Below are 14,216 nucleotides of genomic sequence, written 5' to 3' on the forward strand. Positions count from 1 at the left end.
TTGATACCAAGGGCTCAAGTAGAAAGCAAATGTTTTGAGGATGATGAGGTAACACATGTACAACTGTGCTTGACACACAATGGATAAATAGATAATAAATAGATAAAGCTATCATGTTAACCTTGAAAAAACACAGAGCTCTTACAAGGCACAATGCACACATAGCCTCTCTGCACCAAAGGTCAACACTCACATTTATAACACGTAAGGAAACTTAGTAGACTCATAGTCACACTTGATATAAGAAATCAGTATAACACTAAGAGCCTTATATTCATGGGGAAACATGACATCATGCTCCTGAGAGGAAAGTACTACACTTGTTTACATAACAAAGTATTCCCATTACTCAGCTCACATACTGCAATAGCATCACTGAGTATGAAACATACACAAATATACATATACACACGCACGCACACATCTTTCCGTTTTTAATGAAAATATTCATACCTACTGAGGCCAGGTTTCTAAAAGTTTCCATCATCCCGTGTCTCTATAGTTTCCTCTCAGAAAGGTCCAGCAATGCCCATTCTTCCTTGGAGAAATTCAGAGCCACCTCCTCAACAGCCACAGTGTCCTAAAACATCCCGTATATTCTGGCTTGGCAAGGTACCATGCATTCCACTATGTGAAAGGATGAAGAAGACAGTCCTGGGGAAACAGAGACTTCACATGGGCATTAGACACAGGGGTCTTGCTCTAAGGATTTCCATCAGGGTTTAGCTAACCCACTTCACCCACTAGATCAGCTGTTCTGAACCTGTGGGTTGCAACTCCTTTGGGGGTTGAACAACCCTCTCAAAGGGTTCTCCCGTTCATAACAGTAGCAAAATTACAGTAATGAAAATAATTTTTTGGTTGGGGGGTGAGCACACATGAGGAACTGTATTAAAGGGTTGCAGCATTAGGAAGGTTGAGAAACACTGCACTAGACACACTCCCTCACTAATTACATGTTATCCCAAGGACTGCATGCTTCTAGCATAATGAGTTTATCTCTGTACAGTTTGTCTGTGACCAACTGCAGCCTTATTTCTATCTAGCTGTTTCAGAATAGAGAACAGTCAGAACACATAAATCAGACGAATGATCAAAAATAAAAGCCTCGATTCCAAATTCATATCCTCTCTTCCATTGGAGGGAGGATTGAAATTAGAATATTTATCAGAACAGGAAGCACAGGGTGAAAGGAAGATGACAACTAGGAAACACTGCAGAATTTGTGCTTCTCCCTGTCGCCCCTCCTTAGCCATTAGAGAGCTGCTGGTATGAACTAACAAAGTAGGGACCCAAAGCCCTGGAGTCATGGTATCTTCTTGGAGAATTCTACATGATCAAGAGCTGACGTATTACCTGGTGATAGAGATGATTATTTGGGGAATTATGAAATTTTCTATAGAGTGTCTATGTTACTCGCCTACTTTCCAGTCACTCTGCAGTTGCACGCTTGTGTATTTTGTACTTTCAATGAGATAGGACAAGCTATTGAAAAGGGAAACCGGGCAAGAGTGAAAGGTAACAATAGAATATAGATACCCTCTGTACACTGGTACAGATAGGAACATGGAAACAAGGAATCCAAGGTGGATGATCCATTCAGGTCCAGTGGTGAGAGTGGCGATACCAGGAGGATGGAGGGAGGGTGGGGTGGAAAGAGCGAACTGATTACAAGGATCTACATATAACCTCCTCCCTGGGGGATTGACAACAGAAAAGTGGGTGAAGGGACATTTTGGACAGTATAAGATATGACAAAATAATAATTTATAAGTTATCAAGGGTTCATAAGGGAGGGGGTAGTGGGGAGGGAGGGGCAAAAATGAGGAGCTGATGCCAGGGGCTTAAGTGAAGTGCAAATGCTTTGAGATTGATAATGGAAATGAATGTGCAAATGTGCTTTACACAATTGATGTATGGATTGTGATGAGTTGTAATATAATGATTTAAAAAAAGAATATATGCAGATATCTTGAAAATTTTCCCACTGAGACAAAGCTACTGTCATGTAATTATTATGGACTGCTCCCCTCAAAAAATACTGGATACGCACATCAATACACACTAAGCTCATAGGATATACTGACAAAAGAGCACAATATATTCAGTATCATAATAGCATGTCCTTTTTGCTGATTGGGAAAATGTACTTAGGTTCCAATTTTCTTATAAGTTGACTGAACTTCAGTGCATTTCAATGTTAAACTGTTAGGATACTAGGACTTACATACCAGGCTTTGAGATGTTTTTCACATTTTAGATTTTTTAAGATTTTTTTCACATTTGCAGATCATGGAAGGCCGACTAGCTGAACATGATGACCACTAGCATTCTCTCAGCTGTGGGACTGGCCTCCATGACTTGTCATACTTTTGTTCCCGCATCTTTTCAGGAGAGACCAGTCCCTGGAGAAGGACATGGTGCTTGGTGAGGGAGAGAGAGGCAAAGAAGAGAAAGGCCTTCGCCAACATGGATCGACACAGGGGCTGTCGCAATGGCTCCAACGTGGGAACATGTGAGGATGGTGCAGGACAGGGCAGTGTGTCGCGCTGTTACATAGAGGGCTTTAGGGGCTGGAATGGACACGAAGCCACCTAACAACAACATAGAAAAGGTTGCACTTTATGCTAAGATTTCACAGCATGGCCAACTAGCTATGGCATAAAGTCGCATGAGCTGTCACGGTCACTCCACAATTCTGCTACAACAGTGTAACCTAGTGTCGATCCAATAAGCCTTTCAAAATCTCATCCACAGCAGTGCATCGGGTGCCGGGTTTTAAAGCCTTCCCATTCCTTCATGATGAACCAAAACCAAATGGACTGCGGTCAAGTACATTTTAACTCATTTTGACCATAAAACAGGGAGTGGAACTGCTCGCTAGTGTTTCCAAGTCTGTAAATCTTCACGGGCCCACGCAGCCTCCTTGGCCTCCCTTGATGGGCCTGGAATGCTGGAGCCACAGAGGGTCTGGCCAGCGGCATCGATTAAACCAGTGAACCACTAGGGCCTCTTTCACACAACATGTTCATGATAAAACACTGCATTTATTCCGCAACCACGATTCTGAGGCAATTTCCAAAAAGATTTGGCCACATTGGCTCATTTAGTCCTCTTGTCACTCACTTTTAAGCAGATGTTGCTCCCAATGGGATAGAGCTGAAGTCACCAACATTACTCACAATTTCAGTAATGCTCAAATGAAAACTTGTTGAACCATGTCAGCATGCAGGTCCATGTGTGTACAACTAAATGCCTGGCAATTACATTTCTGTTCATATGCCCAGAGCTTTTTATTCTGTCAGTCATCAGTTACAGAGATGATCTGGATCTTCTGTGTAGTACAAAGAGGAGACGAAGAAAACAATCTATTCAATTCAGATAACTGGAACGCATTGTCCTGGAAAAGCCAGGACCCTCAGACAATACTGCTTACCTCAGGGCCGTACAACTGGCTCTTGCATATAAGAAATTATTAGATTGATTGAGCAAATAAAAAACCATTGAGCAAATCAGAACAAAACCAGACCAATGTGTTCTGAGAGGGCACACCATTCCAAAACCAACAGTTCAACCCTGGACACATGAGGTGGCTATGAGTTGAAAACACTCCACAGTAAATAACAAGAACAAAAGCACAAGGCCAAATGATAATAACTCGTATGAGAAATGCAACAGAGGTGGAGCCTAAGCATTAACACATACATATTTACATTTCATGAGCTAGTGTAGGGAGAAATAAAATGATCACTTTAGGAAACACTAGCCAGAGAACTCTGGCATGATAAGGAAATTCTAACAACATGGGAAGGTTCTGTGATGAATTTGCAAATGCTCAGTTCGATTTCCGTTTCTCAAACATAGAGGCTAAGGAGTCAAAGAGCACCTAGGTCTTCAGGGGCCGGAGAGGGAAGCTCCATGGTCAGCCACTAAATGAAAAGCTCGTTAGCAATAAGCATTCATGGAACTTCCCACACTGGAAAAATAAGTGGAGCATGAAGAAGCACCAGCAAGAAAGTAAAACAAAAGAGGCAATAGTTAAAAGAAATGCAAATGAGGACGTTCAGGTTTATGAGCAATATGTGAAGAGCTCTAAGTCACCATTCCAGTCTCAGAGATAAAAGCTGACCATGTTGAAGTCAGAGTACGGAGGTCACAGGGCATGTTTCTCTTTCTGGTGTACATTTTTTTTTAAATTTACTGTCATTGAGTCAATTCTGACTCAAAGCAGCCCCACAGAGCAGAGTAGAACAGGGCCTGTGCGTTTCTGAAACTGCAACTCTTTAAGGGAGTAGAAAGCCTCATCTTCTACTGTGGACCAGTGAGCGGTTTTGAATGGCTGAACATGTGGGTACCAACCCAACGCATAGCACACTACATCACCATGGGTGCACAGTGTTGTAATAAATTGGAGAAAACTAGATGGTAACTAACAACAAGAAAAGCATCCTTTTAAATGCCTCTAATTAATTACTCTAGTTAGGACCCAGAGCAAACATCTGTCCTCAATACAGAGGGGCGGTGAAAACAGGTACTCTCTCAGGTGATTTCATTGTGAAATCATTCTGTGTATCTGCCTATGGGGCCCTTTTGTTTACAAGTGGTTTTCCTTATCTGCCCTTAGTAGTCTAATCAATTGCATTCATTGAAAACAGTGATTTGAAGGATGTGATGGGATTAACTAATGGGTAGTCCAAAAGAGTTTGTTCCTAGAGGAGAAAATACCAGACCACAGGGTATTAGGAAGAAATGTACTTGCTATGTTTTAAGGATAGTCAAAGCCCAGGTTGAACAAATACATTTTTATAAGGATAAAGGAAGTCAGAAAGGTGTGTCGTTGGGATTTCAATGAAGAAATGCAAAAAGATTGAAATCAATAAAAAAGTAGCATGTTCCAAAATGTCATACCATTGTGTGCTCACTTTCCCTATAAGATCACTAAAGACAAATGGGGGATGAACAACAGAAAAGTGGGTGAAGGGAGACATCGGACACAGTGGATGGATGTATGGATAGTGATAAGAGTTGTCTGAGCCCAACGTAAATGATTAAAAAAAATAGCATGTTCCAAAAAACTCTCCTCCACTAATATATCAGTTCCCAAAACTGTCAACAAAAAATATTCTATTTTTTGCACTTCACAAGAGTCCACAAAAAATGTGAATCAAATTGCATTTAGCCTCAAATAGCTAATAAGGGGTCAAGAACAAGGGTTGGCATTGTCCGCACATAACTCCCTGCCACCACATCTGGTCCAACTCACAGCAGAGCTATCACAGAGCAGAACTCCCTGTAGGACTCCCACGCCTGCACATCTTTAGTGGAGCAGGCAGACTCATCTTCTCTGCACATTTCTGGTGAGTGTGCACAGCTGCCCTTGCAGTCAGCAGCCCAATATTTAACCCACTGGACAAAAGGACTCCTTTGTTCACGTGTCCCACATACAATAAAGTATCATTACAGGAACTCATGAAAGACCTACAGAAAAAGAAAAGCAGCTCCAGAAAGGCCCACCAATTTGTAAGGGAAGCTAATTCCTGACACATCAGGCTACACAGGGCTCTGCCTGTAAGCACTCACACTTCAAGATGCAGGTCCCTAAATGGAGTCCCTGAGTAGTGTGAGCAACAGAGTGCTCAGCTACCAAACAAATGATTAGAGACTGAAGGCAACCTTAGAAGAAATCAACAACTTCTGAAGTTAGCCAATGAAAATCTTACGGAGCATAGTTTTACTCTGAAACCACATACGGTCACCATATGGAACCCAATGGTAGGCAAAATGATTGACATTTAACAAGTATTACTTAATTGAGATACAAGGAGCTCATTGGTAGCCAATCCTTCATGCCATGAATGCACAAGGGGTTTTTGAAAAAGGCCATGGGAAAATGGAATAAAAATAATGGAATTTTTCCATTTGGAAGCTACTGCATATCTTTTCCTAATAGATTATGCTAAACAGTGCAAAATTATGCTAAATAGAATAATGTCATAAATCTTTTTTAATTCCTCAAATATTGTACATCTTAAAAGTATTTAGGATCCCTGTTCATCTTCCATGATAATTCAGAAAGAATACTAAGCTATTTACATATAGCATCTCTCTTAAAGATCTATTAAAGCTGATATTAATTTTATTCTCTATCTATGGTAAAGAGACCAGTTAGGTTACCGTATATATGTACGATACACATAAAAATTTGAGAGCTGAAAATTTACAGAATGACTTTATTTTTCTGGGTCCTGCAAATTTTACAAATTCAACTGTGTGGTTTTTCATGTTATAGTTAGAAACTCAATCTCCTTGTAGTTTTGAATTTTCCTTCTTTGATAGATTACCAGGTTTCATAGGTTCTGGCATGTGTGTACATACACACATGTGTGTCTTGCTTAGTTTTTTATGTCCCTGAGCATGATAATGGTTACCATGGATAGGTGTTCATGGAAAGGCTGGAAGTTTGTGTCTACTCAGTCTCCAGGGAAGAAAGCCTGGGTGATGCACTTGAGAAACCAGTCACTGAAACCCCTCGGCAACATCCCTGCACTCTGACTCACATGGAGTCTCCAGGAGTTGGTGTGGGTTTGATGGCAGATGCTTGATTTGGTTCATTCCTTTGGGGGAAAAATGAATTCTGGTATCATTTGCTACTCTGCAGGCTGGCAGTTCAACCTCACCAGCACATCTGCAAAAGGAAAATGAGGCTGGTTGCTTCTGTATAGATTTTGTTATCAGATACCTATGGAGGAACACTATGAGTCAGAATTGACTGTGTGGCAGTGAGTTTGTTTTGGGGGGTGGGACAAAGTTTCTAGGTGGCACAAACAGCTTGCACTAGACTGTTCCCCTGAGACTTGATGGGGGTAAACAGCCCGCATTACTGTGGAAGAACAGGAGATCTGCTTCCACAAACATGATGCTCCAGAAAAACTATGGAACAGTTCTGCTCTATAACACATGACATAGCCATGAGATGGAACTAACTCCATGACACCTAACCAAAGGGAAAATTGAACATGATCACATATTCTTGTCTATGTATACACATGGATATTACATTGAAATTATGACTAAATCAAAAACAAATATAATTCCCATTAAGAATCACCATGTCTGCAATGAATAACATGTCAGTGTGGCCCATCTAAATTAGTACGTGAAGAAGCCCCACTGCTCCAGTGGTTAAAGGACTGGCAGCTCCATGAAGTGGCCATCTGGTAACGCACGATTATAGCCTAGAAACCCCAAGGAGGAGTGGAAGGTGCTGTGACATCACTCACAGAATCCACTGTAGCGCAGTGGACAAAACAAGCCTCTTATCAAGAACGCGTGGATAAAAGACTAGAACATTCAAGCATTACCATGCAGTGGGGCACAGAGAAAATGGTATCTTATTTTAAATAACATGTTATCTTACTATATATAACAGTTATATATCTGGAGGTTGCCTTCTATTAGAAATAATCATGACACAAATTTTAAAAGGAGGAGCTATTAGTAGGACTCAGTTCTTGAACAGCAAATGCAAACAAATTGAAGAGCTAACATATGAAAAAAAAGTAAATCAAAAGATTAATCAGGGCCACAGGGAAAAGGATCAAATGCAAAGCTTCACTGGAACTGGCCGCCAGGAAACAGCTGGCGCTCAATCCATCGGGCCCCAAGCGCACTACTTGAACTCTGGTTTATACAGCAAGAAACCACGAACGGGCGGGAATACTTTTCTCCTCCGATCACAACTGTACACGCTGACTAAGGGGGGTGGAGCAGCTAGGGAACTTCCTGCTGATATCCAACATGGGCATGGGCAGCAGCCCACTAACATTTTGAATCTGGTGGGTCCGGGGACCAATGCAGAAATAGCAAGCTTAAGCAATGGAAATATAGAGGCGAGTGTCAGCAGGTTAGCAAATGAGACTTAGGGTCGTTCAGTCACAGTATGCAGCCATTAGGATGTGGATGTATGTCCACTATTAATGATTTCAAAATAAATCATGTGGGGAGAGGGGGTTGGGGAGGATGGGGACCAACTCAAGCATAAGCTGGAAAATATAGAAGCTAAATTCATCTGGTTAATTAATAAACATCAGGATATTTCAAACGCTTTCTGTATCCAGTAGGATAAATGATGGATTTCAATCTATGTCACTGTGAAAATAAAATAACTGAAATTACCAAAAAGTGCTGACCTTGACCACATGTGCCACTAAGTTACATCAATTCTGACTCACAGTGACCCCGAGAACAAAGTAGAACTGCCCTGTGGATTTTCAAAACTGAAACACTACAGGGGAAGACCTATTATTTCTCCACATTAATACATAAAATGACTTGAAAATAAGTAAGTAAAATAATTGCTGGGTCCTGCAAATCAAAAGGATGTAAAAGGAAACCAAAACTCCCTATTAAAAATATGAGTGGATATTAAATCTGGGCCAGCAAGCTCTAAGAGCCAAGAAGGATCATAAGAGGGTGGCGGCAGGGGGGAAAGTGGCAGTTTAAAGAGAGATGAGCCATCAATGCAACCAATCTCTGAGATGAGGCTTATAGGGGAAACATCCCCCCCTGGGGCTCTTCACACTCCAAGTGGAAAAGTCCAGCATCCGCAGACACAAATCTCAGGAGCTGTATTAGAGATTAAAGTCTTAGCACTCCAGTGAGTAAAGCGCTATAGGATAGATGGCTGTAGATTAAGCCTCCATTGAATTCTTTCTGATCATCAAGCAAGGAAATAGATTAAATTGGCCCAGGGACAGAGGAACTGGGAAGGTGAATACCATTCACTGATCTCCAGGTAATGCAGAGGGTCCTATAGTCAGGAGCCATGCCTTAGCAGTTGAGCCCTGACTGCCTGGGTCAGAAGGACTTGGAACAATCTTGTAAAATGCTCTATCTGGCAATGAAGGTGGCTCAGTTACAGTCCTGTCCCTGCTTCTGTAGTCCCATTTATAACATGCTGTACTGATGCTCCACCAATCAGAAACGTGTGACCGTTTCCTCTGTTGCAATCTTATTTCATTCGATTCCCGACTTGACTGTTTCCCTGAACTGCACTATGATCTCTATCCGGTGATGGGACCGCGTCTTTGTATTCTCTTTGTCTCTTTTAATAATTAATAAATGTTCTCCGTAAATTATATTTGAGATTGGAGTTCCTTTTGTAGTCCAAATCAGAGCACAAGCTAGTTTTTGATGGGCAGAAATGGTTAAGAACATGCAGTAGAGTAAAAAGGAGACCGCGTTTTAAATATAGTTTAAAGAGAACATCTATTAAATCTTATGAGACAAAGACAGCACAAGGGCACAAACACATCATCTGAATGAAGGAAGCCACCAAAAGGAGGTGGAAATGGCTTCCAAGGTTCACAACTGAGATGTGAGCCAAAGAGGGTGTGGGGGAGGGGCGGGGCAAAGGAAACTCACAAAAGCATGCATCTCAATGGCAGACATTCCATCCTTAGATAGCAGGCTTACAAAATGGGTCCAGGGCCTCCTGACCAATGCAGTCAGGGAAAGGCTAAAAGCAAGTGGCTCCTGACTAGGAGTCCCCTGGACTGTCTCCAGTTTGGTGACCTCCATCAAGGACACACACTCAGGCAAACCTCCAAGAGAAACTGCTTCTCCATGGGCTGCCTGCAGAGGTGAAGCAAAGCCACCCTGCAAAGCCTGAGGGCCAGATTACCTACTACCTTGGTTCCTGGGCAGAAACCGCTCAATAGAGGCTCACTCCATGTGGGGCTCTGCAATCTGTGCAAGGACCAGATCTGTGCGGGGATTTGGGGCTGTCACTGCTCTGGTACCCCTTTGCAAAGCAGGGTGCTGAGAAGTTAAGCTCTAATACAGACCTCGGTCATCAGTGGGGTGGCCTGATGACTGCAAGGCTGCCTCTCCTTTCAGTAAAGGCCACTCTGGGGTCCCCATGCTCTCATGCCCGCGACCTGACACGAAGGGACAGGCCCCAGGCAAACCCCCCCCCCCAAAAAAAAAAACACGCAATCGCGCCTTTCTGGACGGAGGAGCTCTGAGCAGGAAAAGCGGCCAGAGTATTCCCGCGCCCGAAGGCAAAGGCCTGCAACCAATTCAATAAGGATTTAACTGGAAATGTCCCAGGGGGTCGCGGCGACCTGGAACACTGTTGTATGGGGTGCGGGAAGTGTAACGTCCACGGGAACCCGGACACAGCTGGGACTCCAGGCCTGCAGGGGATTCCGCGCCAGGGATCAGCACAGAAACACAGAAACTCACCCACAGAAGCTCTTGGGCCGCACTCTTGGATCCTTCTCACTCAGAGGAAATGGGTTCAGCAGGAAACTATCACCTGGGGAGGGGGTGGGGTGGTCTCTGTGGGAAGGGGCGGGGCCTGGAGGTAATGAGGGTGTCGTGGAGGGAGGTTCCTGGAGGTGAGGCTCAGGGCCTGGCAAGGCAAAGGATTCATTCTTAGTAGTTTCTTCTTAGTCTGGAAGCCCTGCTGAAATCTGAGCACTTTGGGTGGCCCAGCTTGCATTTGAAAAGCGTTTGCATTTGAATCCCAACACCACACAAGTCCAGGCACAAAGACAAACTGAAAGAAAAGTGATGGGTGGAAGGCATGCTTCCCAAGTGGGAATTTCCCCAAGAGACACTCCAGCAGCTAGGGCCACAGAGACACACACTTGACAGCATCTGCTGCCATCTGCTCCACCTGACCACATCTCTCCTGCTTTTCACCTGGACGCCTCTGAAACTCAGACACTGATTTCAGGCTCTGCTCCCTGTGCTTCAGGCTCTGCTCCCTGTGTATGATCAGGTGAGCATCAAGATGGGGAATCCCTGAAAATGCCAGTTATCCTGTTGTCTTCTTCTCCTCCCTTGCTCTCTCTCTCTCCCCGCACTGCTAAAGATTTATTTCCCCCCAATCTGTGGGTTCTTATGTTCACATAGGTTTTTATGAAACCTTTCTATGTGAACAAGTGTCTATTTCGACCAAGTTACAGTCAACTAATTGTCCTACACAGAATGTTTCCTTTAATATATTTCATGTGTTGAGGTCTCTCCTTTCTATTTCTATGTTATTGAGGGTTTTTATCAGGAATAGGTAGTAGATATTGTCAAATGCCTTTTACGCATCTATTAATATGATATGGTTCTTATTATTTGTCCTATTTATGTGGTTGGTTACATTAATTTTTTCTAATATTGAAACATTCTTGTATCCCTGGTAATAATCCCACTTAATCAAGTTGAAATATGAACTCAAAGTCAGGGATAGGCGCTCTCTAACTCAATCCATCCCATTTCCACAAATGTAAAGATAAACTGGTCTGATGTATGATCTACTCACTCACCTAAACCAATAGTTATGTAATCATCAAATATGTTCCTTTATTGTTAAAATATTAGTATAATATATTCTGTTGTAGAGTGTATTTTATAAATAATTTTACCCCATATTCTCTGTAGTCATAAAATTTTCTTTTAAAGTTTCTCATGCATTAATAAAAAGGTTTCTTGTACAAATCTATATTTATTCAATTTTGTCCTTTACTATTGATTCATATTGCAGGTATTCATATTAAAACCATGATTATATTTTTTTCAACAAGATTCTGGAATGATTATTACTTTACTGCTTATTTTAAAAAGAAACACTCTAACATTTCAGTACTTATTGTACATACAGTCCCTGTACAAGAGAGGTTGTTGTTAGGTGTCACTAAGTAAGTTCCAAATCATAGTGACCATATCACCACAGGGAGAAACACTGGCTTGCCCTAAACCATCCTCATAATTGTTCTTATATTTGAGCCCATTGTCTCAGCCTCTTTCAATCTAAAAAGTTTTCCTCTTGTTTACCAAGCTCCATGGTTGAAGTGATATATCTCTTGTTTTTGCCTCCGGTTTGCAAATACACAAAACTCTAAAGGTTTTACATATACAGAATAAGAAAATACATTTAAAAGAAGAACAATAAAGTCAGAGCTGTTGTGTGAATTCTGACTCATAGAACCACAGAGAGCAGAGAAACAGCTCCTTAGGCTTTTGTGTTTTACATTTTATAGAACATGTTTCATCTTTACCACAGCAAGTAGTGTCCTTATAGACAATAGTCCAAAACTAGACAGGTGATGCAGTGGTTGATTTTCTTAGTCTCAGACATGTATAAGCACCACCTGGAAGTTAAAATGTACTCGACTATCCAAGAGCTGAAGAACATATTCAGTTTATTTTGTATACAACTGTGTCGATATGGTAGAAGTGTATTGTTAATTGTTTTATGAGGCCCTGAGCACAGCTGTGAGATTTTGGTTGTAAGAGAATGACATCCTGACCCACTATCACAGTGACTCAGGCGTCACCTTTTCTGATGTGGATACTGAATGTCACAGGTTGGTGCTTTTAGCTCAGTGCTGTATGGGATATGTGACTTTGATCATACATGTAATACTAATCTAACCGTTTTTCAGGATAAGAATCTGGTGGGGGGGTTTTTCCCCACTAAGACCTACACATTGCATTATTTCCAACTCATCTGAATTATTTCCTGTATGGTCAGTGTTATGAAGAACAAACTTTCAGATATGTTGGTGGGAATTTAAGCACCAGGAACTACTGTTTTTGATGTCTCTGCCACATCCATATTAACCTCTACCACATCCATATTTTCCTGAATATCTGTGCTTAATGAAGTCTGTCCTGACTGAATTTTCACTTATGTGTTTCCCAATCACACCCATGACTATGCTTCTCCTATTCCGGGTCACGCTGAGACAGGACAGAAGTGGCAGTGTCCTAGCCGGAAGTGAGGGTCATAGCTAGGTTCCTACTTGCTGTGCACGGTGTGGAGCCAGAGAAGTGTTGCAGCCTGAGCTCTGTGTAGTCGGCGCGCCCACGTTGGGGTCGTGTTGGTGACCAGTTGGGGTGACCTTGCCGCACACAGCAGCCTGGCTCGGGTGCAAGCACCCTTCTCCCCTCACCTTCTCTTATCCAGTACCTCTCCCCTTGTACGGTGAGATGTGGGAGGGTGTCCCAGAGACTGGTCCCATCCCCCTGTTTGGGGATTGGTTGGAATTCCTTGCGAGAAACCTGTTGGAGAAAGGGGGATCCCAGACTGGCTTTGGGCGTCTGTGTTCCCGATTAGTCGCTTTGCAGGTCTCTCCTAAGCCCCCTGCATTGTCTCCATACAGTGTGCCACCTCCCCGAGACTCCTGGAACATCTTCAGCTCAAAGATGAGCCCCGGGTCCCTTTCTTCTCTTGCTATGAAGAAGTGAACGCTATTCAGGAAGCGAGTGGTTGCAGCTGGTGCACAGAACGTTAGGGCTTCCTCCTGAGGTTTGCCCAATGTTGTGACCTGTGCAGTAACTTTCCCCGGGGAGCGGGGCGCGGGGAGAACCCAGGTCTGGAAATGCCCTGGCTCCTTGCCAGCCAGTAGGGTGTCTGCGGGGAGTACACCCACCCTTGAGGTTGTTGAAGTGATATTCCAGCGCACGCACCGCGCACTGAGACATGATTGGCATTCCCAGGTAGCTGGGCTAAGTCCTTCCACGACTGGAGGCCTCAAGCGAGGTGACCCAGGTTGGTGGCTATCAGTCAACAGTCTGGCAGGTGGCAAGTAAAAGGAGAAAGAGACAGGCCCAGCTGTACAAAGATGGGGTTCAGTGAGCAGGAACTCAGCCAAAGTGAAGGCCAGTCTTTCTTTGGGAAAGCGTATTGGTCTCGATAGAAGGGCAAGAGCCAAGTACGGAAGATCTCCCTTCCCACATACACTCTTCAAGAATTTTGCGTTGTTTCTTTAATTTTTACAAAGCCGGGGGAGTGTGGGAGCTGCTCCTGCTTATTTATTGCCCAAAGGTAAATTTCTGTTTCCTCTGAAGAAGTTTCTAGTAGCTTGTCCTATGTTTAGACTTATGCCGACTCCATTTTAACTGTGTATTCCCACCTGGAGTCATTTTATCTCTATTTTAATTCCCTGAGTGTGTTGCTTTGTTTGGGGACAATTTTTTAAAATTTGTTTTTATCTTGCACACTCATACAAGGTTGTGTCCTCAATTTCAATCCATTCATTTGCATAGGGAAAGTATTTTGAAATCATTTCTTGAGGTAGTTCATCTGCCTGGATTTGTGAAACATATTCTGCTGTGTGACCCTTGGCTTTATATATGGATCAATCTGTTCTAGTATATTCTCTAGAAACTAGCTAATTCACATCCAGAATACCTGAGACACAAGTGAGTGATTT

Source organism: Tenrec ecaudatus, unplaced genomic scaffold (assembly GCF_050624435.1).
Source record: "Tenrec ecaudatus isolate mTenEca1 unplaced genomic scaffold, mTenEca1.hap1 Scaffold_170, whole genome shotgun sequence".
NCBI classification, from domain to species: domain Eukaryota; kingdom Metazoa; phylum Chordata; class Mammalia; order Afrosoricida; family Tenrecidae; genus Tenrec; species Tenrec ecaudatus.